Source organism: Euprymna scolopes, chromosome 7, assembly GCF_053919585.1.
Source record: "Euprymna scolopes isolate OS-2025 chromosome 7, ASM5391958v1, whole genome shotgun sequence".
Taxonomy (NCBI): Eukaryota; Metazoa; Mollusca; class Cephalopoda; order Sepiida; family Sepiolidae; genus Euprymna; species Euprymna scolopes.
This window is the reverse complement of record NC_136488.1, coordinates 149,820,235-149,847,946: the sequence shown is the minus strand read 5'-3', so window position 1 is coordinate 149,847,946 and position 27,712 is coordinate 149,820,235. Positions and strand designations below refer to the sequence as shown.

The 27,712-nt window shown below is 34.5% G+C and overlaps 1 protein-coding gene across 1 annotated transcript in view; it reads left to right on the top strand.

Moving 5' to 3' along the window:
* The window catches only part of LOC145280055 (protein decapentaplegic-like), a 285,754-nt gene that overhangs the window by 29,362 nt on the left and 228,680 nt on the right, over nucleotides 1–27,712 (top strand). The window lies entirely within an intron of this gene.

The window sequence follows — 27,712 nt, the reverse complement described above, 5'->3', positions numbered from 1 at the left end:
ATAAATGTATAAGAGGGACATGAATTCAAAATGCCGTTGGACATTCTGCAATTTGAAACGCGAAGGATGCAATCCTGCGCATGCATTTATATACTCGACAAAAGAAACGAAATGTACTTTCTTCGGCCCTGGCTTCAAAGGAAGTGATCTTCTTTTCATCTGCGCTAATCGGAATTGTTTTGTTTTGTTTTTTAAATTTTTATTAATATTTATATTTTTATTTATATTCTTCGCTCCAAACAAGGCATATAAGTGACTAATTTGGTATCATTTCTTACAGGAGTTGTCGGGAGTTGAGCAGCGAGATGGTTGGTCACAATCTATTGAAACTTCTGCATGTTAGTACAGTCAGGGCAGCAGGAAACAGGGGGCAGGGAATTCAAAAGTTTAACAATCTAAAAGGAAAATACTATTAGACTAATTTTTCCGTCATCTAGGAACCTCTCCATTGAAAAGGTGCAATGCTATAAGCACTTGTGACACCTCGATTGCCATTCCATTAAAGTAAAGTAATTATAAACCTGGCACAGGTATGCGACATTTCGGCGATTGGACTGAGATTAGAACTTGGCCGAATACTGCGGGACTTATTAGATTTGAAACTCTTTTATGGCCCTCTCTAATCTTTTGCAATCAATCGAGATTAAAGAAAGATTTAAACCGAAACAGAAATATTTTCTAATAGACTCCCCCCACACATCGACACTCTTTAACACAAAATCGCGACACACCCTCTCTTATTCCGCATGTTCTAATCTCTCTCACAGAGAAAAATTACCGTCCAATATCAGCAGGTTACGAAATAAGTTACAAAAGAGATCAAATACCGACATTATTTTCTTATCAAACTAATATTTCTTTACAAGATGGCGGACAATGTATTCAAATTCGTTTTAACTCCTTTATTATTTCGTATAGATAATATTTTCAAATGAAATGCAAACATATTTCGCCTTTTTACAGAACTTTTACATAATTTAATAAATAATAATCAAGTTGTATTTTGTTGCTTAAATTATTCGGACAGCTCTTCTCATATTGGATGTTATTCCCGCAACGTGTCGGTCGATGGAGGTTCAAGGTTCAATCCTTAGTAAAGGCGATAGTAAGAATACAATTGTGAATTACTTCAAACTTCTATTCAGTTATGGCTGACGAAACGAGAGAAAGCAAACCCATAGATTTAATAAACAGTCCCATTCGAAATCCCGTATAGATTCCCCAGTTTGACATAAATATTTCTGAGTATGACAGAACACATTGAAGAAGGCTGGAGGTTTCATCGGTCAAAACCTTGTTAGAATAATATTCAAGATTAGAACAGGAGTATGAATTTGTAAGAATGGAAAAAGTATTGTTTTCTTGAATCAAGAAAAACCACATCCGTTGATTGTTTTTAATGTCCAAATGCACAAATTGACAAATTACAAGCTTATAAATCTTCTAGTTTTTTTTTTGGGTGTTTTATATATAATCTGCTCGAGGTGATACCAAATGCGAATATGTAAGGTTAATTAGTGCGAATTTAGTAGTTTGAGGGTTTTAACGGGTCATAATGAGACGACCACACAACTTTGCTTTATATAAAAGATGACGCTACTCATTTGAGCAAGTCTTCATTAAAACTGCGTTCGCTGTTAATTGAGCCAATTGTCGGTCATCTGTCTCTTCGTTGATCGTCCTGTGAAAGCGCAAAAGGAATGGGTTCGTTTTTCCTATCGTTCTCTTTTCCCTCTTTAATATTTTTCTTTCTTTTCTTTCGATTATTTTCTTATTTATTTGTAATCGCCATTTTGTTTCCTTTTCCATGTTTTTCTTCCTATTTTTTTTTTGATGCGCTTTTCTTTTTTCTTTTTTCTTCTTCTTTCGTTTTTCTTTGTTTTCTATTTTTTTATTTATTCGTCTTCAATGTTTTTTTTATGTCTTTTGTTTTCTTTTTCTTTTCGATATTTTCCCTTTTTTCTTTCTTTTGTTGTATTTGTTTTCTTTATTTTCGTGATTCCTTCCTTTTATTTTAGCCTTTCTATCTTTTTAATTTACATTTAATGTTTTTCTTCAAATTTCTACACTTTTCTTCGCTTTTCTTTCTTTTTTATTTTTATTACTAACTATCCTCTATTTTCACTCTTTTTTATCGTTACCTGATTTTTGGCTATTATTCATCCATTTCTATATACTTCCTTTTCTTTTTCTTTTATTGTTACATTCGTTCTTTGTCAAAAAAGAGTCGCCAAACTGATAGGTCCTGAACTGTCATCTAGGCTTCAACCTCTGTCCCATCGACGAGATGTTGCATCCCTCTGCCTGTTCTACAAATACTTTAATGGTGAATGCTCTGACGAACTGCAAACACTTGTACCTCCCCGACGTAACTACCACCGACAAACCCGACAAGCTACTAAGTCTCATCCCTTTACAGTAGAGATCCCTAGGTGCAAGAAAGCCTTTTACTCCAATAGTTTCTTCCCCAGAACTGCGGGTCTTTGGAACTCCCTTCCGGGATTCTGCTTTGCCAACTGCAATGATATGCAGAAGTTCAAGTGTAATGTTAACAAACATCTTTCTACTCATCTCCCTTCATAATGAACCCGCTAATTAAGTCCCTAATAGTAGCCCCCTGCTTCAAAGTGGCACTGTGCCTTGTTTGGGGTGAAAATTGAATAAAAAAAAAATAAATAAATAAAAAAATCATCCTCCATGTTTTCTTTATTTCTTTGTCTATGTATTGTCAGTTTTTCTTTCTTTATTTCCCTGCATAATTTATCTATTTTTGTTTCCTTCGTTTTCTTTATTTTCCTTTCATATCATTATTTTCCGGTTATCCATCATTTTCATTGTTTCTTTTCTAATATCTTTTTTCTTTCGTTCTTTTTGTCTTGTGTTTCTTTCTTCCTTTTTCTATCTGTATTATTGTTTATTTATTTTGTTTCATTTATTTCAAGTTCTTTATTCATTTTTCTTTTTGTTTTCTTTCTTGTCTATTCCTTTTTTTCTTTTTCTTACTTTGCGAATTATCTAATGTTTTTTTTTATTCCTTTATTTTCAACCTTTTGTTTTTCTCTTTTTCTTGCGTTCGTGTTATTTTTCTTTTGTTATTATTTATTTATTTCGTTTATTTCAATTTCTATTTCTGCCCTTACTTTCTTTCTTTTCTTCTTTCTTTCTAATTTTTCTTGTTTTTATTACCTTTTTCATCAGTTATTTAATCCATCCATTTTAAATACGCACTCCCACCACTACCACCACCACCACCACCACCACCACCTTATCGGACTCTGTTTTCAGTAAAACATCTATGGATGATGTGATTCCTTCAGTCCAATTCTGCCATCCTCTTTTCACTCCTTACATTCTTCTTCTTTCACATTCTCTACTTCTTTCTCCTCATCCTTTCAGTTTCGTCCCATGAGTATCAACTTTTAACCTTTTTGTCCTTATACGATCTCTTTTCAGGGACGCATTCTCATGTAATTGTAGTTTGCGTCCCTTCTCTTCTGATATCTCTCGACACTTTTGATCCTGACTCTGTCTTGATTCTGATCGCTTTGAGCTGAACATTTTCAAAGCTTCCGGCCTCCCTCGCCCCTCTCTTTCTCCTTTCCCCTTCCCCACCTCTCTCTCTCTCTCTCTTTCTTTCTTTCTTTCTTTCTCTCTCTCTTTCTCTCTCTCTCTCTTACTTCTATTTTCCTGCTCTATCTCTCTGTTTCTAGTCTTTCGTGGTCTCCTCAACGATTGTTGACCGGCGAATTTTGATTGACCACAGACACGCCGTCAACAGATCAAAAGAAAAGACTGTTCTCTTCAGCTGACCTCTCAAAGAATCTTCTAAGAAAAACGGTCTTTATTTATGTTTTTTGTGTCGAGATCTCGATCCTGCTCCGTTATATTTCCTGGGTCCGTTTCTTAAGATTCACGTGATAGGCATATTTTACAAAGACGTTTAATTTCTGAATACTAAAAAAAAAACAAAAAAAAAAACAGCTGCCTTATGTCGTATGATAAATGCCTTCAAGATCAGAGCAAAGTAACGAGATCGAACGACACAGCTCCTTCGAAATGTCGTCTCATATTCTTTGAAATATGTATTATAAATTAACAACTATACGTACACAATATCTATAGTTCTCCCATTTTTTCTCTCCTTGTCTTTCATGCACACACAAACACACACATACGATCGCAAACACACAAACGCACACACTTTCTGCCACACGGAATTGGAAAGTGTGAGTCATCTAGTATCAAGTTGCAAGGTTCTTTTAGGGGATGGCTACTACACAGTGAAACATGATTAAGTAAGTACATCCACTGGACCATCTTTAAAAAATTAAACATCCAATGTAGCAGCAAATTCTGGGAACATTAACCTGAAAGAATAGTTGGAAATGACTTATATGCCATACATTACAACCATGTAATCCCTACAGCCAAAAAATCCTGCTGTCAAACCTAACATACTTATATGGAATACGTCATTGGTTGAAGTAAGTGTCCCTAATGATGGAGGTCTGAACAGAGCTGAAAGGGAGAAATAGACAAAATATCAAGGTCTCATGTATGATATGAAAAGAAACTGGAATCTTAGGGAGATATCAATCATACCAGTTATTTTAGGTGCCGCAGGGTTTATGAATAAGAACCTGAAGTCCTACCTGATTAATATTCCTGGTGGACCAAGTGCAAAAGAGATCCAGATAATTGCACTTAAGGGAACAACGAGGATACTAAAAAGATCTCTCGATTGGTTTCAATAAAAAGCAGGGTAAGGATGGCATCTGGTTTGGCTGCCCCATACCCAACGTTACAATCTTCAAAATAAGAAAATTAAAAAAAAAAAAAAAGAAGCATAAAAGTGAACATCGTCGATCAGACAAGAATTCTAAAATCAAACCGAATAGAGCCAGCAATTGTTTTAACTTAAAAAAATTCAAGAGTTACGAAGACGGGAGTGGCACCATAAAAACGAGCGGCATTTTTTGCTTCAGAATTTATTTTTCTACATAGTCATCAGCATTCTCAATGCATTTTTGCCAAGATTTCAAATGACGATTCTTATGACGCACGCCATGACAGGAATTGCTTTATTGTAACCTCACACCGTCAATATCTGCAACAAAGAAGTGAGACTTTCATTTCATTAATGCATACGTTCAGTCATCATAACAATGCAATTTGCAATAACTTTTGATCCATTCAATCGAAATAAAAAAATAGGAGGCGTTACTTTTGGAACGCTGCTTGTTCACAGAAAAGAGTTGTTTCATAAAGAATATCGTAGCAACAATAAATAGTTAATGCGATATATCTCAGTATGTTACTGCAGTTTCATGGTTGCTTAATTCATTAAAACCGTAAATAGTGTTGTTTAACGATATTATACACGTTTCATTAGAATGAATAATATCAGAAATCAACATGATACACACCCAATCGAACTGGATAACAACGAAACTACAGTAAAGTTTTCTGATAATACTTAATATATATATATATTGATTTACATATATATATATATATATATATATATATATATATATATATATATATATATATATATAATACCGGTAGAGGTACTCATCAGCTCAAAATATGCAGAAAACCATAATAAAAAAAGTAAATTGGCTATCTCGCAGACAGTTCGATACATCTGTTATTTTTTTCGAGTTTTAGCCTATAAATTAATACACGCCACAGATATAATCATCTATTATCTAGAGTCATCGGCATAAATGATTTATAACTTATACAGTACAACTATTTCAATAAATGCACTGACCTTTGATGTATGTATATATATATATATATATATATATATATATATATATATATATATATGTTTGTGTATATATAATTTTTTTATTTATTTATTTCGCTTTTTGTGATCAAGAGCGGAGGAACGCTTGAAATATAAAAAAATACTAAATATAAAAAATAACATCGTTTTATACTTAACAAAAACAACAACTCATAACCTTGAAATTAATTGGCAACCTTCACGTGGCCCCCTCTTATAAATATATGAAATTATCGGAGAAACTAGTGCCAACAACAAAAGCGATTTTGTCCAAAATGTCGTATAATTCATACGTATTTAACCCCAACGCCCTCTACTTATCTTATTCTCTTTTTTTTTTTCGCCACCAAACAAGGCACAGTGTCGCTAAGTCGTAAGGGTTACTATTTGAAACCAGATTTACAGAGATAGTATGTAGAGAGTTGGGCAGCGATACGTCTGTTCATATTACTTATGAACTTCTGCATGTCAGTGCTATCTATCTATATATCTATCATTCTATCAATCTCTGATCGGCAATAGGAACTGGACAAACACATTGAGGACATTGCGAAGGCTACTGCAAAGAAAGTGGGTTCCCTCTATCGTGCTAGAAAACTACTCACACCTGATAGTATCCTGTATCTCTACTAGGCTACAATTCGCATGGAGATTTGTTTCCACATCTGGGCTGATACATTTACCAGTAGCCTTTACCTCTTGGATAGGGTCCAAAAAAGAATTTTCAATCTAATAGGTTCCACTTTGTCAACTAAATTCCAACCGCTGTCCCATCACCGCAATTTTGCATCTCATTGCCTGTTTTACAAATATTTTCATGGAATGTGCTCTGATGAACTCGTTGTACTTGTGCCCCCTCTACATACATATCCCTGATCAACACGCTTAGCAACAAAATCTCACGCATTCATTGTTGAGGTCTGTAAATGTCGGAAGCTTTCTACTCTAATAGTTTCTTTCCTCAAACAGCTAGACTTTGGAATTCCCTCCCTGCTACCTGCTTTCCCGACTGTACTGATATTCGGAAGTTTAAATGTAACGTAAACCAACATCTTGTTAATCTTTCCTAGGCATGGTCCCAAATAGTAACCCCTTACATCCAAGTGGCGATATGCTTTGAGTAAAAGAAAAAAAAATCTCGTTCCATCTCTTTATCTCTGCTTTGTCCATATCATAAATAAATAGGAGCATCATTCATTATATTGCCGTTTCGCATTTCAAAGGAATCTTGAACAAGGTATGTAGATTTCAAATACCTGCTCGTTGCCGTTGCTGACTCACTGTCGCAGAACAAGAAAAGTTAAACTTCCTGTGGTTCTATTCGGAGCTGGTAGATCCGTTTAAATTTTAGCCCGTCTGGTGGTCTGGTTTACAATTTTAGGTAGGCTGAATGAGGTCTAGTTTTAATTTTTTATCCAGGCAGGAAATCTAGTTAAACTTTTCAATATAAAGTGTCTACCATACTAGCATCTTCCGCTTTATAATAAAGGCTAATGTGTATTTGATTGCGCATATATATATATATATATATATATATATATATATATATATATATATATATACTAGAAGGGAAACCCGTTGTTTCCCGGGATTGAATAATGATCAACGAATATTTCACACTCCTATATTTTCATTGTTATCGAAATCCGTGAAATCACCTGGGAGGAAGCTTCACATGCCTCCATGCAGTAACTTAGTCCAAAATATCTGTTATTCTACATTGCACTCTAGAGAACCTACTGTTTCTTTTATAAAATGAATTATTTTATATAAATTTCTTTCCGGTTAACGAAAAAAAAAAATAAAGAAATTTACATGCGGGGTTTGAACCTACTGACCACACCACGTAAAAAAAACAAAAAAAAAAAAACAAGAACACACGCTATCAACTTACTCACAGTAGAATTTTCACGGCCCGTTGATCTGTCATTGTTGCTAAGCGACGACATGGAAAATAGCTTCACCGATAATAGATGAATTAAAATAACGGTTTCGATTATCGATTATCGGTAATTATCGGGGGGTATTCTGAGACAAAAATAAACTAAGATCACCAGCAGCCGTATACATTAAATTTATCTAAATTTTAAAGAAAATCTCTTCAGCCGTTTTGGAGTTTATAAGGAACGAACTAAAACACATACAAAGATGCATTTATATATATATATATATATATATATATATATATATATATATATATATATATATATATATATATAGTGACCTTGTCTGTTCATCGAAAAGATGCGATGAATTTCGAAAATATCGGCGAAAAAAGCGACCCCTCCCTGTAGAAATGTGCAGAGTTGAGAGCGAAGGAATTAATATTTTGGCCAATTTTTCGATATTTGTTTTCCGAAGGGTAGAGCTTCAAAATGATACCGATCTCGTGAAAATCCGTCGCCTCTGTCGGACGTTTTCGCAAGGCACACATGCATACATACATACATACATACATACATACATACATACATACATACATTTAAACAGACAGGTGAGATTTATATTATAGAAGATGTTCAAATGTCATATGGTTCAAATGTTATATGGTTCAAATATCATACGGTTCAAATATATTAGGGTTCAAATATCTACTTTCGTATATGAGGTCATAGCTGCTACTGGGGACCAAACCTTGACATTACCCCTATCAATCTTACTAGTTATGAGCATATTTTTTACAATTGAGATATAATAATATTTCTTTATCATTTCATGAACAAGTTATAGTTTCGCGACTGTAAGGTCAATTATCTTAAAAGTAGAAGAATTGCAGATACAGGGTTCCTTCAATAAGTTTCCAGACTTTTTTTCGTATGGGCACTTTTCTTGATAGTACACGCATGAAACTCTAGTCCTCTTTGAAGTAATCTCCTCCGGCTGCAATGCACTTGTTGTACCGTTCCAACTTCTTTCATCTCCTAAACTGTCACATAACGACAGCCTCTAAGGTTTTCTTTGAGCTTAGGGCATAACCAAAAGTCACAGAGAGCCAGTCTGGACTATAGGAAGGGTGAGGAATTGTCTTGATGCCCATCTTGGTGAAATAGTCTGTGACAAGGATGGAATTGTGGGCTGGTGCATTGGGACAAACTTCACGCAAATCCGTTCTTCACGAATAATTGTGTGTACAGTTCCCACACTGACATCAAACTGTGCACTTATTGTCTCCATAGACACACGATGGTCCTTAGCCATGAAATTCTTTATTTGGCCAATCAACTCTGGTGTTCTAACTTTCTCATTCTTCTCACACCTCTTATCAGCACTAACACTCCCTGTCTTCCTCAAATCTCTTATGCCACTCGAAAACTGATGCTCGATTCATGCAAGATGATCCAAAAGTAGTCTGAAACATTCCATACGTTTCTGTGCCATTTTTCTCCAAGTTTAAAACATAATTTTATCGCATATCGTTCTTCTAAAGTGTCCTCACATCCAGATTGCATTTTTTGAAATTCTTAGCTGTGACAATCAGGCTTTAGCAACGTGTATTCAAATTCCTGTTATGGCTGTTCATTTGAACCTGAAATCATAAAAATTAGTCAGTCTATTCATGATTTGTATAGCAAAAAACATACTAAATTTTCAAGTGTCTACGACAATTTAAAATGCCCGCAGTAAATAAAAAATATGGGAACTTATTGAAGGTACTTTTTAAAAAGATAGAACCATTTTAATTTCGTGTTGGTATTTGAGTTGAACCAAACAACGCGGATCAATAAATGCGCACTTGAGATGTGTGCTGTGTCAGTATTATTGCGCTTGAGATGTCAGCTAAACATTTTTTTTAAACGTAATCAGAGATTTCCGATAATATTTACTTGCAAATCAGCCTGAAATCAACATCGATTCAATGCAGTCAGAAACGTACTTATGTGTGCGTCCAAAGTGAATGCTAAAAAGCTCTTGTTCCGCTAAATGCTATATATATATATATATATATATATATATATATATATATATATAGTGAGAGAGAGAGAGACAGAGAGGGAGAGAGGGAGAGAGAGAGAAAGATAGAGATAGAGAGATTGGTTGGTTGTTTTTGTTTTACGGCATATCAGCATATCAACCCTTTTCACGTTATTTAATGCCGAATCCAAAGATTTTGAAGAAAGATTTTTTAATAGAATATATTTTTTGTTTTCAAGTCGGTTTCTATTTAACCCATAGTTGGGACCCTAACAGGTACTACCACTCCGGGTCAGAGTGGACGAGGGAGCAATGGCAATTAAAGAGTGGCTTCACATTCCCCAAAGCCCGCAAGCTGGGACCTCACCACAGGATATAATTTAAGGTCATATCCAGGACCAAGAGAGAGAGAGAGAGAGAGAGAGAGAGAGAGAGAGAGAGAGAGAGAAATAAAAATGAACAAACCGTGTTGTGTGTTCATCAACGTTTCGTCTTTATTTCGAGACGTCCTCTGAAATAAAGATGAAACGGTGATGAACACATAACACGATTTGTTCCTTTTTATTTCTCCATTTTGTCGAAATACTATTTTCATTATTTCATCATATATATATATATATATATATATATATATATATATATACTCCAATAAATTCGCTTCTGTGTGTGTTTGTATTGATATTCATATTAAAAAGCCTTTTTTCTATTTATTAAAAAGAAAATACAACTTTGTTATATATGGATCAAGAAATTGTATTCATCTGCAAAAGATCTAGCTTATTTGCATATTCTTTTAAACATTCATTTTTATTAATTCCCTATGCGTTTTTTTTTTTTCGGTTTTCTTATGGGAAGATCGACTTTAGTTAACTATTACGTGTAATTATATTCATGCAGGTATTCTACATGATTTATACTTGCGTAATGTTTGCCTAAAAAGGTTAAAGATAAACACAAAAAAATATATAGTAAACCCAAAACTCTTTCTATATATATATTTATGTATGCGCATATATATTTGTTTAAAAAAATGCCTATCAAACTTTTTCGTCGATTTTTGGTCTACAGACATGGCACTTCATATATAGAATATTCGAACCCATGCGAAATTTGATATTTAGATTTAGCCGGGGAAAAATCGGTGCAAAAGTGTGAAAATTGAAAAATGAAATTTGCCGGGTGGAGGTCGAATGATGGCATTACGAATATGCATGCGTAACGTAATAGCTATTGGTTCATGTTTTAACTTTTAGCTTTGCAACAAACACGTCTTCATAAAACAGGCATTAACGTGAAAATAAAAAGCAAATCGTAAACTAAACGTTTTAGTTTCGATTCTCGGTCGTGGCGCACGAGTTATTTTTTTAAAAACTTTTAAATCATTGCTATATATTTGGTTCAATATAATAAATACGAAATCTGCATTAATCAAAATATCATATTTAAGCGTATTGTACGACCGGGCAATGCCGGGGAGTATGATAATGATGACTATATATCTATATATATATATATATATATATATATATATATATATATATATATATATATATATATATATATATATATATATATATATCGAAACCGGACCGCCCGTACGACATTCAAGGCTTTGAACCATTATGCTAATCGGCAGCTGCTGTGCGGGTAGTGAATTAACGATGTTTTGGCATCGTCCAAATGCCTAAGCTCGATTTGTTTACACAAAGAGCATCGCTTAATACACTAATGGTATATTGTGTATCACTTCGCAATTAAAAACTCCTATTATTTGAATTATTCGGACTACTGTTCTCATCTTGAGTATTATTTTCACAACGTTTCGGTTGATGTAACCTCCGACCTTCTTCAGGTGTATCTTGTCGAACCCAGGAATTTTTCAGTCGAACTCGGATAGAAATCCTAAGTAATGAATAATAAAAAAAAGCGCTTCACTTAAATCATTTATCCAGCCATGGCTTACGGGACGAGAGCCTGCCACTCTCGTAAAGGTTTTCGTTCGAAATCCCATGCTTATTCCAGAGTTTTAGAGCAAGATCTTTGACTTCGACGACACACCCGAAGAAGGTCGGAGGTTAAATCAATAAAAACGCTGTGCGAATGACATTGAGGATGAGTAGAACAGAATAATAAATAATCCAAATAAAAGCGTCACATGTGTTTTGGAATCGGAAAAAATGAAGCCTATTTTTCCGATACCAAAAACGATTCTTTTAATTGTCTTTTTTTATTTGATTTTGTTTTAAGTAAAATCTTTCATTGCTGGTAATAATGATGACATAGTACATTTTTATTGATTTTAAAATACCAGTAAAGCGAAAACCGATTGATCATCATTGATCTGCATATTTAACATGTGTTTTTTACGAAAATAAGGGAAACTAACAATCTTATAGTTAATTAATTAGAGATTTATAAACAATCGGAATCGGTAATTGTATCAGAATCGGGAAAAATATTGGAATCGTCCCATAACTAACACACACACACACACACACACACACACACACACACACACACATATATATATATATATATATATATATAAAGAGAGAGATAGTGTGTGTGAGTGTGTGTGAGTATGTGTGTGAGAGAGAGATAGAGAGAGAGAGAGAGGGAGGAAGGGAGGGAGAGATAAAGATGCAAAGAGAAATGGAAACGGAGAGAGAGAAACACTTTTTTTTTCATTGGATTAGGTTAATAGCTGAGACGTTAAAATAAATCTTATATTATTTTTATTTATTTATTTTTTTTTGCGTTTGTCGGCCATGTTGGATTAGGGATAAATGAAGTAAAGTAAAATTATACGTTCCTTCTCGTGTGAGAGATTGTTTTGTGTGTGTGTGTGTGTGTGTGTGCGTGTGTGTGTGTGTGTGCGCGCGCGCACGCGCGTACGCTCATGTCTGTGTGTATGCGTTATACTTTCGTTGAATGGATTAATTTACACAAGAAATCGATCGGGTGCTATTGTGGGGAGGGAAGTCTTTGTTATCTGATTGTCATATCGCCAATCAGTATTTGCAATCTGACGCGTCTCCTCTCTCAAATTTCATGACATCTATCCCACATCCTACCTGTCAGAAGATGGCGTACACGATAATTCTTCAAACCATTCTATGATCTGGTACATATTTTTTGTGTAATTATGAAAACATACAAAGCCCTAGGTATTTTTTTCCGGCACATCAACCTTTTTCGATTTATTTAATGTGAAGTCCAGTCATTTCCGTACTCCCCGAGTTATCAATATCTCTATTATATAAAAGTCACTTTGTGTGCGTGTGTATGTGTGTGAGTATGTAAGTGTGTGTGAGTTTCTTCCTCATGTTCTGCAACGGCTGAGCTTATCTTGTGCAAATTTCACAAAAAGCTAATTTATATGTCTGGCAGTGTTCTTAGATATGTTTTGTCCAATAAGGATCAAAAATCGAAAAATCCGATCTTAAAAATAGCTTTTCTCTCTTATAGATGGAGAAAAATACTTTTTACAGGGGAGTATTTCACGTTACACCGGCCAAGGGAGATGATAAATTTCAGCAAATCATTTCTTCTTCTTCAAAAAAAACAAACAAAAAAAACAGATTTATTATAATCTGGAGATATAGTTTAGTGGTGGAACATTCGACTACAAATTGAATGATCTCCTATTGACGCCCCGTTATACATCAACATTATTTTTTTATTATTATTATTATTAATGAGTTCAATTTGAGATCAAAGAAGAGATACCATTGCATATTTTAAAACTAAACATTAATCAGAAGTGACATTTCCAGGGCATTTATCGTCAAGACCAAATATCAGCTGACATGATATTGTAAACAAAAACGGCCGGAATTTGCAGAAAGACATTGTTCCTTTTTTTATAATTAAAAACCTTTTTCTTTTTTTTTTCTTTTTTTTTTTTTTTTTTTTTGCAAATTAGTCCACCGGGCTAATTATTCCTCATAATATATAATATTCAATAGAGGGTTGATTCTATAATAATAAAAACGCAAACTGCATAAATTAAAATATCATGTTTAAGCGTATTGTACGACCGGGCAACGTCGGGCAGCCAACAGGTCTTGATATTTAGCTTTAATTTTTCCCGATGAAAAATTATGTGTATCTGTGATTTAATGCTATACCAAAGATTAGGCCTATTTAATCCATAGATGAGTGTCTGACAGGTGCTATCACTGCAAATCAGATTGGACTTGGGAGTAAAAGCAACTCAAGGACGATACCTCGTTATCGGATATAGTTCCATGTTGTACTCATGACAATATCCATCTCTTTGTTGCTTTGTAGTAAATAATTTTTGAATGTCTTCCAAAATTATTGCGAGCTATCAAATCTATATATCTATAAAAAATAAGCATGTTTGTGAGAACAGTTCCCAACCTATATACTCAACGAATTTTTTATCTACAGACTTGAAATTTGGTATTCAGACACATGGAAAACTTTTTAATCGATTTTCATCCAGATAAAAGGACTGCTAAGGGGTAAAAGTTGAAAAATTCGTACGTGGAGGGGTTATCGGATTTTTATTTGTTTTCTAACTGTGTCACGAATGCGCATGCGTGAATTCTTCACACTACAGCTTCCTTATATAAAAAATAAGTAGGTTTGAAAACACTTTTTAAGAACGAGTCAAGCTGGCTTAAAGGTTATCGTACTTGGCACATTGTCTTTAGGTTTTGGTTTCGTGCTCAGTTCGATTTTCTTTTACTTACAAGAAATGAACTATTTAAAAAAACAAACATAATACTCGCGTGCACATGTCTCGGTTTCCGTATGAATTAAAATATAATATTTATGCGTATTTTAACTCCAGGCAACGCCGAGCAGCCTGCTAGTAAATTTATATTTTTAATGGAATTTTGTACTACTACCTCTATTAACAATACTACTGTACTACCCCCTTATGCTTAATGCAATTTACTGTGCTATTTCAGACTAATGTACTATCTTTCAGTGCGTAATTCAAGGGTAGTGTAGTATCTGTTCTGATGTCATGGGATCATCCATCCAGACATTATCTATTTTTTTTTTTTTTTGTAAACTTTTCCTTTAAGGTTGGTAGACGAAAATATATTTTTCTTGTACATTTCGTTGTGCTTTAAAAGAAACTGCTAACCGTTTATGTTGCAAATCATTATTCCCCCCCCCCACTACTTAATACTGAAGATTCCAGACAAAAATCAACCCCAACACTAATCCTAACTCTAAACCTCAACCCTAACTGTAAATCCTAACCCTAAGCCTAAACCTAAACGTTAATTCACACGATTGGTCCTGGATATGACCTTAAACTATATCCAGTGGTGAGGCCCCAGCTTGCGAGCTTTGGGGAGTGTGGGGCCACCCTTTAATTGCCATTGCTCCCAGGTCCACTCTGACCCGGAGTGGTAGTACTTGTTAGGGTCCTAACTATGGGTTAAATAGAAACCGACTTGAAAACAAAAAAATATATTCTATTAAAAAATTGTTCTTCAAAATCTTTGGATTCGGCATTAAATAACCCGAAAAGGGTTGATATGCCGTAAAACAAAAACAACCACCCAAACAACAATCAATAATTCACACTAATAGACCAAAATATATTTTTCTTGTAGATTTCGGTAATGCTTAAGATTTCTGACAAAATTCAACCCCAACATTAACCCTAACAATAACTCTAAACCCCAATCCTAGCCTTAAACCCTAACCCTAACTTTAACCTTAAAACCTAAACCCTAACCTAAGGTTTAGGTTTTTTAAACCCGAATTCACACTAATAGACCAATATATATATATATATATATATTTTTTTTTGTAGATTTCGGTAATGCTATCGATTTCTGACGAAATTCAACCTCAATATTAATCCTAACCATAACTCTAAACCCCAACCTTAGCCTTAAACCCTAATCCTAAACCCTAACCCTAACCTAAAACTCTAAACCCTAACCTTAAACCTAAACCCGAATTTTCTTGTAGATTTCGGAAATGCTAAAGATTGACAAAAGTCAACTCCAACTCTAAACACTAACCCCAACCTTAAACCTAATTCCAAACCATAAAAACGAGAAAAAGAAAATCGCATTGGGCAAGGCCAGGACATGGCTAGATTCTTCGATAAGATGATTCCGCAATTAAGCATAATCTACCGGAAAAAAACTCTTAATATCTTTCGAACAATTAATTTGCGACGGAAAAATATACGACAATGTGGCCTAAGGATTTCATAGAGCATGTGAGTATCTTTTGCCGTGAGAAGGGCCTTAAAAGAAAAGAATACTTTTTTTGGAAGGGTGTAGTATATCTATGTTCGTCATGATATTATTATTCCTAGAATTACCTCCAACTCCCACTTTTTTAGTGGGGTGATGATGTAGTACCTGTTATGAGCTCATGATACAATCCTCCCAGGGATTACCTTATGTTATATAGTACCCATATACTAGCAAATATATGCGACGCCTAATTTTCATTGCAATAGCAATGCGAGTTTATACTGTTTTTTGAACATCATTCATTTTGTATGAATCATATGATTATTATTGGCAGCCGTTTTCCTGATATCTTTCTAGTTGGAAGTTTTTTGTCTAGAAAAATATATCGAGTACTTACGGCAGGGACCACGTGAAGGTTGCCAACATCTCAAATAAAAGCGTTTCTGTGGAACGAATTGGATTCAGCACACCCACGTTGTCAGTCCGTGTCGTTAACAACTAAGCTGTCATCTCCTGCTTGGTGTTGATGTTTTCCAAGAAGGTGAGGGGGGCAACGATTGAAGCTCAGTCAAACAGTAACCTTTGTTAATAAACAGAAAATAAATAGCTAGTCAAAGCAATACATATTTTGAGATATTAACATCTTGAAACATATAAAGTTTTAAACTAAGCTTATAAAGCTTTAAAAAAATATTGATTCAGTTCTAAAAAATGGCTTCATATTGTGTTAAATAAAGCTAAACTCAACGGAACAAAATATATCCATCTACACGCCCATAAAGCTGGGATTTTTTTCTCGCTGACATTGATATTAAAAAGGGTTTCCTCTACATTGACAAATGGCAAATCAACTCAAGTGCAGCATCAGAATAAGTACCACATCTGGATCCCCGCACGAAGGCCAGATCGTATTTTTTCTATTTAAACATTATTAAAACGAACTTCTTAATATACTTAGTCATGGATATGCGAACGACTACATAAAGGTTAACTAATTTACATATGCATTGCATTGCATATATATATATATATATATATATATATATATATATATATATATATATATATATATATATATGCATAAGCCTGAAAGTCCTAGAGTGGATGAAACGCGGAATATTCAGTGTAGCTTAATCGCCATATATATTTTATTTTATAACTTACTATATATATATATATATATATATATATATATATATATATATATATATATATATATATAAGAGAAAGAAAATTAAAACTGTAAGTTGAACTTTACAATAAAAATTTATTGTTCGACTCCAAAAAACAATTTACAAAGTCCTTATTCCGCGGAGTTTAAAAGAATGCTATCCAATATTTTTTTCATTTTTTTTATTTGGCAATTTATAGCTACAATAAATTGCGATTTCACTTAATGCCTTAACTAGCAAATTCTAGCATTGCTACAAATATAATTTGCTGATTTCTTTATGTCCTCTGATGAGAAGAATAATAAGAATAGCATTCTTTGAAAAGTATAAGGACTTTGTAAATTGTTTTTTTTTTTGGAGTATTCAGTCGAACAATAAATTTTGATTGTAAAGTTCAATTTGCTGTTTTAATTTTCTTTCTCTTATAATAAGCTCGACTCTCTATTGCGTATTGAGGTTTTTTAATTCGGTTGGGATTAGATTTTCTATATATAAATACTGTTATTTATATTAGTTTGAAGTTTACCATTGCGTATGTCAGGTAAACAGTACATCCATTTGCTTTCATTAATATATATATATATATATATATATATATATATATATATGTATATATATGTATATATATATATATATGTATATATATATATATATATATATATATGATCAGAAATATGGAAATAGTATTCTGACAAAATAGAGAAATAAAAAGGAACAAGCCGTATTATGTGTTCATCAACGTTTAAAAAATCATATACACCAGACTCTTCTCTCATAAACAGACATCTTCTTTTACCTACACACACCAATAATACAATAATCTGTAACACAATAAACAAACTAGAAATTCCTATCGTACAAACCACATCACTAACCATAAGACAAATATTAAAAACTACGAAATATCTCCAAAACAAACCAGTTTCCAATGGAGGTATATACACTATTCCTTGCCAAAATTGCCATCATAAATACGTTAGTGAAACCCAGCGTAAATTGGAAAAAAGTCTCAGTGAACATAAAAGAGATATAAAAAATAGCAATTCTCTAAGTGCATTATTCTCTCATTTATTGCAGCATAATCACACCTTTGACTTTAAACAAGCAAAAGTAGTTAAATTTATTTCAAATAAACCGCGCCGGAGACTTCTTGAATCTGCGCTTATCGCAAATTCAAGCACAATTAAACAACGTGCAGGTTTCTATAAAATAACGCCATTAATAAGTAAACTTTTATTAAAAGAACATAATTTAACTGTAGACACAGGTTAACCCTCTCACACCATTCAAACACCCTCTATAATAATTAATACATATAATCTCAATCAATATATTACATAACACTCATTTCATTTCTGTTACAAACCTATAGTTGAATTTCAACAGATATATTTCTCTCCAGTAAGAATATTAACTGCATTCATATCTGTTAAAATTACATTAACGACTATATGACGTCACTAAAATTCCCTCTCTTTAACAGCGCAACCCCCCCTCCTTTTTGAATTTTCAACGTCTTTTTCCGTTTTTCTGAATTAGAACGGCGTCACACTTTGCACGTGAAACATTTTCAAATATTTTGTACTGGTATTTTTTGTTTCTTAATCCCATTCATCCAGAGGAAGTCTCGAAATAAAGACGAAACGTTGATGAACACATAATACAGTTTGTTCCTTTTTATTTATCTCTCTCTCTCTCTCTCTCTCTCTATATATATATATATATATATATATATATATATATATATATATATATATATATATATATATATATATATATATATATATATGTCCCGGATATGACCTTAAACTATATCCGATGTTGAAGCCCCAGCTTGCGGGCTTTGGGGAATGTGGAGCAACCCTTTAATTGCTATTGCTCTCAGGTCCACTCTGACCCGGGGTGTCAGGGTCCCAACTACGGGTTAAACAGAAATTGACTTGGAAAAAAAAAAAAAAAGAAGTATATTCTATTAAAAAATTTTCTTCAAAATCACTGGATTTGACATTAAATAACCTAAAAATTCTAGCTGATGGCACCAAAATACTATTTTTACTTTTGAAAACACGATCCTATAATAATATATACGAAATATGGACGAATCAAAATAACATATTTACGCGTATTTTACGACAGAGCAAAGCCGGGCGCCACCCCGTCTATTATTTATATGCGGATAGGTGTGGCTCAGAGGATAAGGAATGAGAGTGGCGAATTGTATGTTTGGGTTTCGATTCTTGCCGATGACACCCAAGTGATTTTTTTAAAAACTTTTGACATTACTACTACATATTAGGGACAATACAATAGAAAATTGGCACTATAATAATAAATATGTGCTTTGCATAAATTATAATATTATATTTAACTGTATCTTATGATCGGGCAATGCCGGGCGGTCTGCTAATATGTACTATTATTGAAATGAAAACTATAAATATTCGTAGATGGATGCAGAATACATTAAAAACAGCAGAGTGTTGCATGTGGGATTATAGCTCGCTTTTTCTACTCCTAAGTTTGCTGAGAAAATGATTAAAAATCTGGAATGCAGGCCACTTATGATGGGGGAAAAAATTTTAAAAAAAAGAAAAGAACGGAGAGGGCGCTATTCGCCTCCTTTAGTGTATATATGTGCATAACGTAACACCTGGGAAAGGCAAAAAGAAAAAAAAATAATAAAAAAAAGAAAGAAAAAAATAAACACGACAAAAAAGGAGAGAAAAGGAAAGAGGAGACAACTTCCTTTTGACACCCTTTTTACGCGTATATGTGCACCCGGTGATACTTCACGTCTGATATGCGCAGAGACGCAAACTCAGCGAAGCAGGCAGTCGTTCAAACGCAGGAAGGTACTCACGCATGCGCACAATATGCTAGGACAGGTTATCTATTTCATCTGCAAATATCAAGTACTTAGTGTTTGTTTTCTCTAAAAGACGATTGGGGTGGGAGTGATTTTATTGCTCAGCTTGCCGTGCTTAGGTACATCTTTGTGACGGAATAATATATATATATATTTATATACTAGCTGGACGTCCGGCATTGCCCGGTCGTACAATACGCTTAAACATGATATTTTAATTTATGCAGATTACATATGCATTTTTATAGAATAAATATCCTATTGAATATTATATACTATAGGGGATGATTTTCCCGGTGAACTAATTCGCCAAAAGAACAATAATAATAAAAAAAAATAATGATAATGTCGTTCATCAAATTCCGTCTGTGTTTGTTTACAATATCACGTCAGCTTATATTTGGGTTGGACGAGGACAATTTTTAAAGGGAATATTTTACGATACACCGGCCAAGGTACCACTCGTGTAACACAAAATATTTCCCTGTAAAATTTTTTTTTTTTTCATCTATAAGAGAAAAACGATTATTTTATGATTGGGTTTTTTCCATTTTCGATTTTCCATTCTCGATACTTACCGGATGAGTTTCTGTACGAAATATATCTAAGAGCACTGCCAGAAATACAAATTACCTTTGTGTGAAGTTTGCAAACAGATAGCTTAACCGTTTCGGGACCTATGAAGAGGGAACTCACACACATACAAAGTGACCTTTATATATATATATATATATATATATATATATATATATATATATATATATGTATATATATATATATATATATATATATATATATATATATATATATATATATATATGACTACTTCGTTATGCTTAAACTGTAAGTATTTACTTCAACAGTCCTCCATACTTGGGTAGAGCTAGGTAGTAATTTATCAAAATATATATGGCATATATATTTTGATAAATTAATACTATATATATATATATATATATATATATATATATATATATATATATATATATATATATATATATTAGTATTGGGACGATTCCAATATTTTCCCGATTCCGATACAATTATTCTAAAACGTAAAACACACTTGTGAGGGTGTGATCTAGAGATTTTAGTTTTACTGGAAGTTTAAATCAATAAATATTTATTTTTTTATTATCAATATACGCAGTGGAAAACGTTTTATAAAAACAAAATAAAATAAAATATATAATTAAAGGAATCAGTTTTGGCATCGGAAAATACGCTCAAAGTTTCCCAATTCTGATACCGATTCCAATACTCCAAAAAGCTCCGATTTTTCCGAATCCCGACTCCGATTATATACGAGGTGTGCAATAAGTAATGCCCCTAACCCACTTCCCGTTGTCTGATCTAGCTGAAATTCTGCATGTGCAATGAGTTATATCTCTACGGGTTATGTGGCAAATTACAGCGCTGAACTAATTGTGGTTCCTGTTTTACAGGTGTTTGGACTGAGTCAGGTGTGAAATGGAGCCTGTTGAATGTCGAGAAGTGATCCGATTTTTGTATTTGAAAAGACGCACATCACAGGAGACTTTTGATGAAATTAAAGAAACTTATGGTGATAATGCCCCATCATATGACCTTGTAAAATGCTGGCATCGTGAATTCAAACATGGCCGGAAGTCTGGGGAAACAGCTGCCAGACCTGGTCGCCCCTCCCTTCTGCCATTAATGAGGCATCTGTTCGTCAAGTTGAGCTTGCCATTTTAGAAGATCTGCGCATTAATATTCGCCAAATAGTCCAAGATGTCAAGATTAGTACAGGATCTGTGGAAACTATCATTCATGGCCATTTGCATATGCATAAGATGTTTGCTAGATGGATTCCCAGGTTGCTCACACCATTCCAGAAGTGAGAACACGTCGAGTGCTCGAGGATGAATTTAGAGATGTGCCAAGAAGATGAATCAAAACAACTCGTATGTTGCCAGATCAGAAGCACGGGCGTGTGGTTATGAAATCCTCCCCTATCCTCCCTAGTCTCCTGACCTTGCACCCTCTGACTTTCACGTCTTCCCAGTCATGAAGTTGTTTTTGAAAGGAAAGCGTTTCCCAGATGACGCAGCCTTGATCTCTGAAGTCATGTCGTGGTTGGAGGACCAACCTGGGATGTTCTACACACACGGTTTCCAGAGCTGCATCAAACGATGGGAGAAATGCATAAATCTTTTGTAGAGAAAGGCTAATAACTGTGTAAAGTTTCGTTGCTCTACTGCTATGGGAAGTGCTTCATGGGCATTACTTATTGCGCGTCCCTTGTACATATATATATATATATATATATATATATATATATATATATATATATGAACAAATGATTAATAAAATATGTTAAAAGACATCTTGAAAAAGAGTTAAAAACATTTAATTTTAAAAAAGGAAGCGCAAGATAAGTGGATAGTCCTATATATATATATATATATATATATATATATATATATATATATATATATATATATATAAGTGATTAATTAAGTTTAGGTATATTGTTTACATGAACTAAAACCAATGTTTCTTCAAAAGTGCTCAATATACGTGTAGAGTTATAATATAGATACAATTATATAAATATAGTGATATGTAGTCTACGCGGATCAACCAACATTTCTACATTTTTCATGTATCGTCAGGTTGATATTTTGTCGGGGTTAAACAATTAATGAAGTTTTAACAAGATTCATACAAAAGTGCCCAATACCGAAGTAAGGCAAAATGTACATTTTATTAGTTTTATGTAATCTTTCATATGTCGCTGTACATTCACGAGTATGTTTCGGTCAGACAGTCGCAAGTAACTAGAAACCACTTCAGGGGATGTTGCTTATATAAAAGTAGAATCCGAACTATTATGGTTTCTAATTTATAAACAATATAGCCTGAAGAGGTCTCTAATTACTTGTAACAAGCTGATCGAAACATGCTCATGAACGTGTAGCGAGATATAGATGCTTATGTAAAACAAGTAACCAAAAATTGTATCACGGCTGATAATTCCGTATTATTCTTTTTGTTACATCACAACTATTTTTTACGGTGTTTATTTAAAAAAGAAACACTGACCGAATTAACAACTGTGCTCGCTGACCTTTGTAAAAACATGTTCTTAATATTCAAAATAACAATAGTATCTATTTTTGTTTTCTAAAGAATTTTTTTTTATAATAGATTCCTTTTACGAACTTAACAACGGGCACGTTTATAACGTGCCTATTTAAACAGTGCGCTAAGCAATGAAATTATTATGTCAGACCGACCATCGAACAGAGTCTCTTTTTTTCTTTTTACAGAGGCATCACTTCTGAAGGCCCGAAGGCCACTCGAGTGTAAGGGTTAACGAATGCAAGCTGTGAGAATTAATGGTGTAGATTGGATAGAATTTGTATTATTTAAGGGGCGGCTCAACAAGAACTTGTTTTCATTTAACTTGAAGACAACCATATTGTAATCAGCCGAGAAGCAGGCCAGTGGAACAGTGTCTCACAGGCGGGCAGTTCTAGAAAAGAAGCTTTGTTCATGAAATCTGTGTTTTGATTAAGGCAAAGATAAAAAGTGGGAGAAATTGTTGATAGTGGTTGTAGATAGTCGAGTTTTTTGTGAAAGTTTGGCAAGAGGGAACCATAGATTAGAGCTCAGACGAGCACTTGCCATGAAAATAACGAAAGAACAGAGACAAACTCGCAACGTCTCTCATGTGAGAAAGAGGTCGGAAGGAAGAGGAAAGGGCAACACCTACTAGATTTCGAATCTGGTTTTGAATTCTACCAACGCATGATAGGGCGCGCCGAGTAGCTCCCGCCCAGATGTGGCAACAGCACTTCATTGTAGAACGTACTTGGTTATTATAGAGATAGAGGATTGAATCGATAGTGAGGTACCTACTGGAGTGGTAAAATGACCCAACCATTTTCACAGCAATCTTGGCAACAGATTTGACGTATGTGTTCCATTTCAAACCAGAAGTGGAGGTCAGCCCTAAGAGCTTGTCGTGACATGGTGCTTCCCCAGGACGACAGCCATTCATTTAAATTGTGGCCAGATGGGGGTCAGAGCGATTATGATGAAAAATCTTCTCAATCATCGATTACCATAAGAAAACAGGCTTCGAAATCTAGTGAGCGATGCTTTACAACCTCTTTCTCATTTCTTTCTCTGCTTATTGTTTGTCATCTGATATGTCCTTTGTGTATGCGCATATTATATTTGTTTGAAAAAGTTTGCCTACAAAACTCCTCTGTCATAAAAATTAATATATAGGGTATTCGAACCCATGATTGATTCGTGGTTTCAACATATAAAGAATCTAAAAAGAGTTGATGTAACAGAAAACCCAACAACCGACAAAACAATATGGAGGTGTTGTTTGCAAACATCAATAATTGCGCTAGCATGTGTACTCGATGACCTTTTCACTTTTCAAAACAACAATTAAGTTGAATATCTACGTTGTTATTTTGCAGTGGAACTTTCGTTTCGCCACCATGATAGATTCTTGTTCGGAGAAAAAAAAAAAAAACTTAAAAAACAAATGATTTTATAAAAGAAAAAAAAATGGCTGGAATGACATTAGAATAACACAAACCGAATAACAGTGGGTTCAATGTTTAGTATCCAATTGAACAGAAAAATAGATGATCAGGTTATTTGAGTATGAAATTGAAATAACAAGAAAAAAAATGCTGAACGGCATGTCTCAAAGAATGACACTTTATGGACGTATTGACACGAAAATACATTGATTCGCACATCCTGCAAACATGCAGGAAACAAAGAATTGCGCATGCGCACGTCAAATGCGGGTAAACTAATACGCGCCCTTACTTGGAATTGACAGTAGATAGGTTAGTAAACAGTTGTGTGTACAAGGTGGAACGATAAAATTGTTGCCCTAGAAAAGACATGATTCCATTTCCGTTTGGTGAAAAACAATTTTCTTTTTTTTCTTTTTTTTTTCTTTTTGTTGCAGACCATCTACTAGTTGCCAGTTGTGTACGAATCCCAAGAGCGATAGAAGCCTTCTATCATGTCTGAAAGTGACACAATGTTAAATACGCCGCTGTACAACTCATGCTCTCTATCGATCTAACTTATGACAACAGGACCATTGCCAGCACCATCAAATAATAGAGACGTGCTCAAGGTGATGAAAACAAAATTTCCGGCGATAGGTATGGTCTTTGCTGTGGTTTCAAGTAAGGGCCACATCATGCCACCTCACATCTTCGAAATCAGCTTGAAAGTCAACACCAGTGTACCTAGATGTGCTGAAGAGTGTGGTGATCCCCTGGTTCAATCAGGTGGCAGCAGGACTCGGCGCCGGCCCACAAGTCCAAAGAGACCCAAGCTTGGCTTCAGAAAGAATGCTACGACTTTGTAGCCTTCTCCCACAGGCCCCCTCCTCCTCCGCCTCCTCCGATTGAACCTGCTGAACTACTTCGTTTAGTCGAACGTCGAGAACATCACCAACATGGCCTCCCACAACACCAAAGCCAGCCTGATCGCACCACCATCCGTCGAGTATTCGTTGAACTCCCGTAGGCGCTTGTCAAAAAAAAAAAAAGGAATGCTTCCAGTTCCGGATCGGTATCGAGGTGGTGATTGAGGCTGGAGGCTGGTACATTGAATAGACGTCAGCTCTACTGAATTGATTTTTGTCAATAAAAGTTTGAAAATGAAGCTGTATCGTTGTTTTCTTTAGGGCGATAACTTTATCGTTCCACCCCGTATAGGCGTGTAGCTAGTCGGAACGAATGTCATGTCCATGTTTTAAACCTGAATATAAAAAGAACAAACCAGTATAAGATGTATGTCATATCAATTGAGGATCCGTCCTTAGCAAACATTCAAACAACACAGTGACTGACCCAACCCACAAAACACTTCTTCCTCGAAATTAGTCAAGGCCGGAGCTCGATGCAAGAATGTGCACATATTCTGTTAGTGCATTCTCTTTTACGAGATGATAAGCTTATAAGCGATCATCCCTGACGCTCCTATCGGGAAATGCTGACGGGTCCGTTCATAGCTATGTTTGCCCCAGTCAATGCCTCTTCATCGGAACAGCTGATTAGTATTTACCACTCTCCTGCCGCGAGAGGATGTGACACAAGGTCGGAAGGTGGGAAAATCGGCTAGCGCCCTAAGAGGAGGAGCACTCTGGCCCTTCAAAAAATAAGTCTGAGATAGCCCCGTCGACATTTCTCGGTGACGGTGTCTTAGACAACAAGCGATAAACTTGCTCCCCACCCCATCCCGAAAGCCCAGGAGGCAAGGCCTGGGAGGTTGGAAAGGTAACTAAGCTTACACAAAACATTTTGCATCAATCGGAGAAAATAAAGGCCATTGAAATGGACAAGTTTCTCTTGAACTGATTGTCGAGGTTGGAACTGAAGCTGACTATCCCAACTTCCCGAAGCTGAGAAGCTAACTCTCCCAACCTCCCGGCCTTACTGCAATAAAGAAGAACTATAGTCACCACTTTCTCTGCCAATAAACTTTTTAATGGCGCGTTCAGATGTATAAGTGAAAAACAAAAAAACTAACTCATTTTAATCCGTTCTCTTGAAGGAAGTCTCCTTTTAATGATTTGATAAATCTATAATTAAATAATAATAATAATAATAATCTGTTGGTTCGAAATCCGAAGAATATGGTGAGCGATGCAGAATTTCCAAACAATATTTTTTCTAGATCTTTTATGTGTTCATAGTGTAAGATCTAGCATTACCATAATGCATCGAACATTTTTTATGTATCAACCTAGGAACTTCGCGCCAACAGATTATCAGCTCTTGAAAAGTTGGCAAAATCATTTGATTGGATTAATTAGAGAGGTGGGAAATAGATTAGTTACTCTTTTCAGTTCATAAACCTAAGTTATTTTTAGCAACGTAGCTTTAAAAGACTAATTTACAGATGCTGAATGATCCTTCACACGATTTAGAACTAAAACAACGATAACCGTGGGATTGAGTTATATCGTCTTACGGGGATTTACTATTCAAATTAAAATTGTCCTTTTCTGTTACCTTTTTTATGAGGACCTTTTTCCTCTTTAGTTTCTTTTCTTATCTGTAAGTATCAAATATTATTGTGCGGTAATGTGCTTTTTAAAGTTAAGGGTGGATATAGTTTGCTAGGTCGTGGCCATGGTAAAATAAATAGGAGGCCTCTCCAACTAAAAGTCACGTGACTCTTGAACGTCACAGGTTAAAGTAAAGTGGCCACAGTACTGACTATTACGAATAATTGTGATTTTCTGCTTCAATTCTCAAAGAAATTGCAAAGAAATTGCAAAAGACGGGAGTAAGAGTCCTTTATGGAAGTTGGAATACATCCGACCTTCATGAGTTACACATTAGGTAACCAAACATCAATTAATAACGATGATTAAAATTTCAGTGTTTGGGGGGGGGGTAGTGTTTTCAAGATTTTAAGAAGGCAAAATATTGGCAGTACGCACTTTTCAAAATTTAAATATTTCCGATTTGCATTAAAGTTATTCATTTTCTAAAATTAAAATCATCATAATTTGAATAAAATCTTTATTCGCTTAAACTTAACGAGGCAAGGCTTAAATGTCCTAGAGTATCTAAAGTATCTGTAGAGGAGTTTGTTAGAACAACCTGACATGAGAATACTTTTCTTTACAAATAAACGCTGATTGAATATTTAAAATCACATATTATTCACAGCTTGAATAAGATTTCCATAATTGCTTTTATGAGGAATGGTGCATCTTCTTCAAGCGATGTTAACTCGA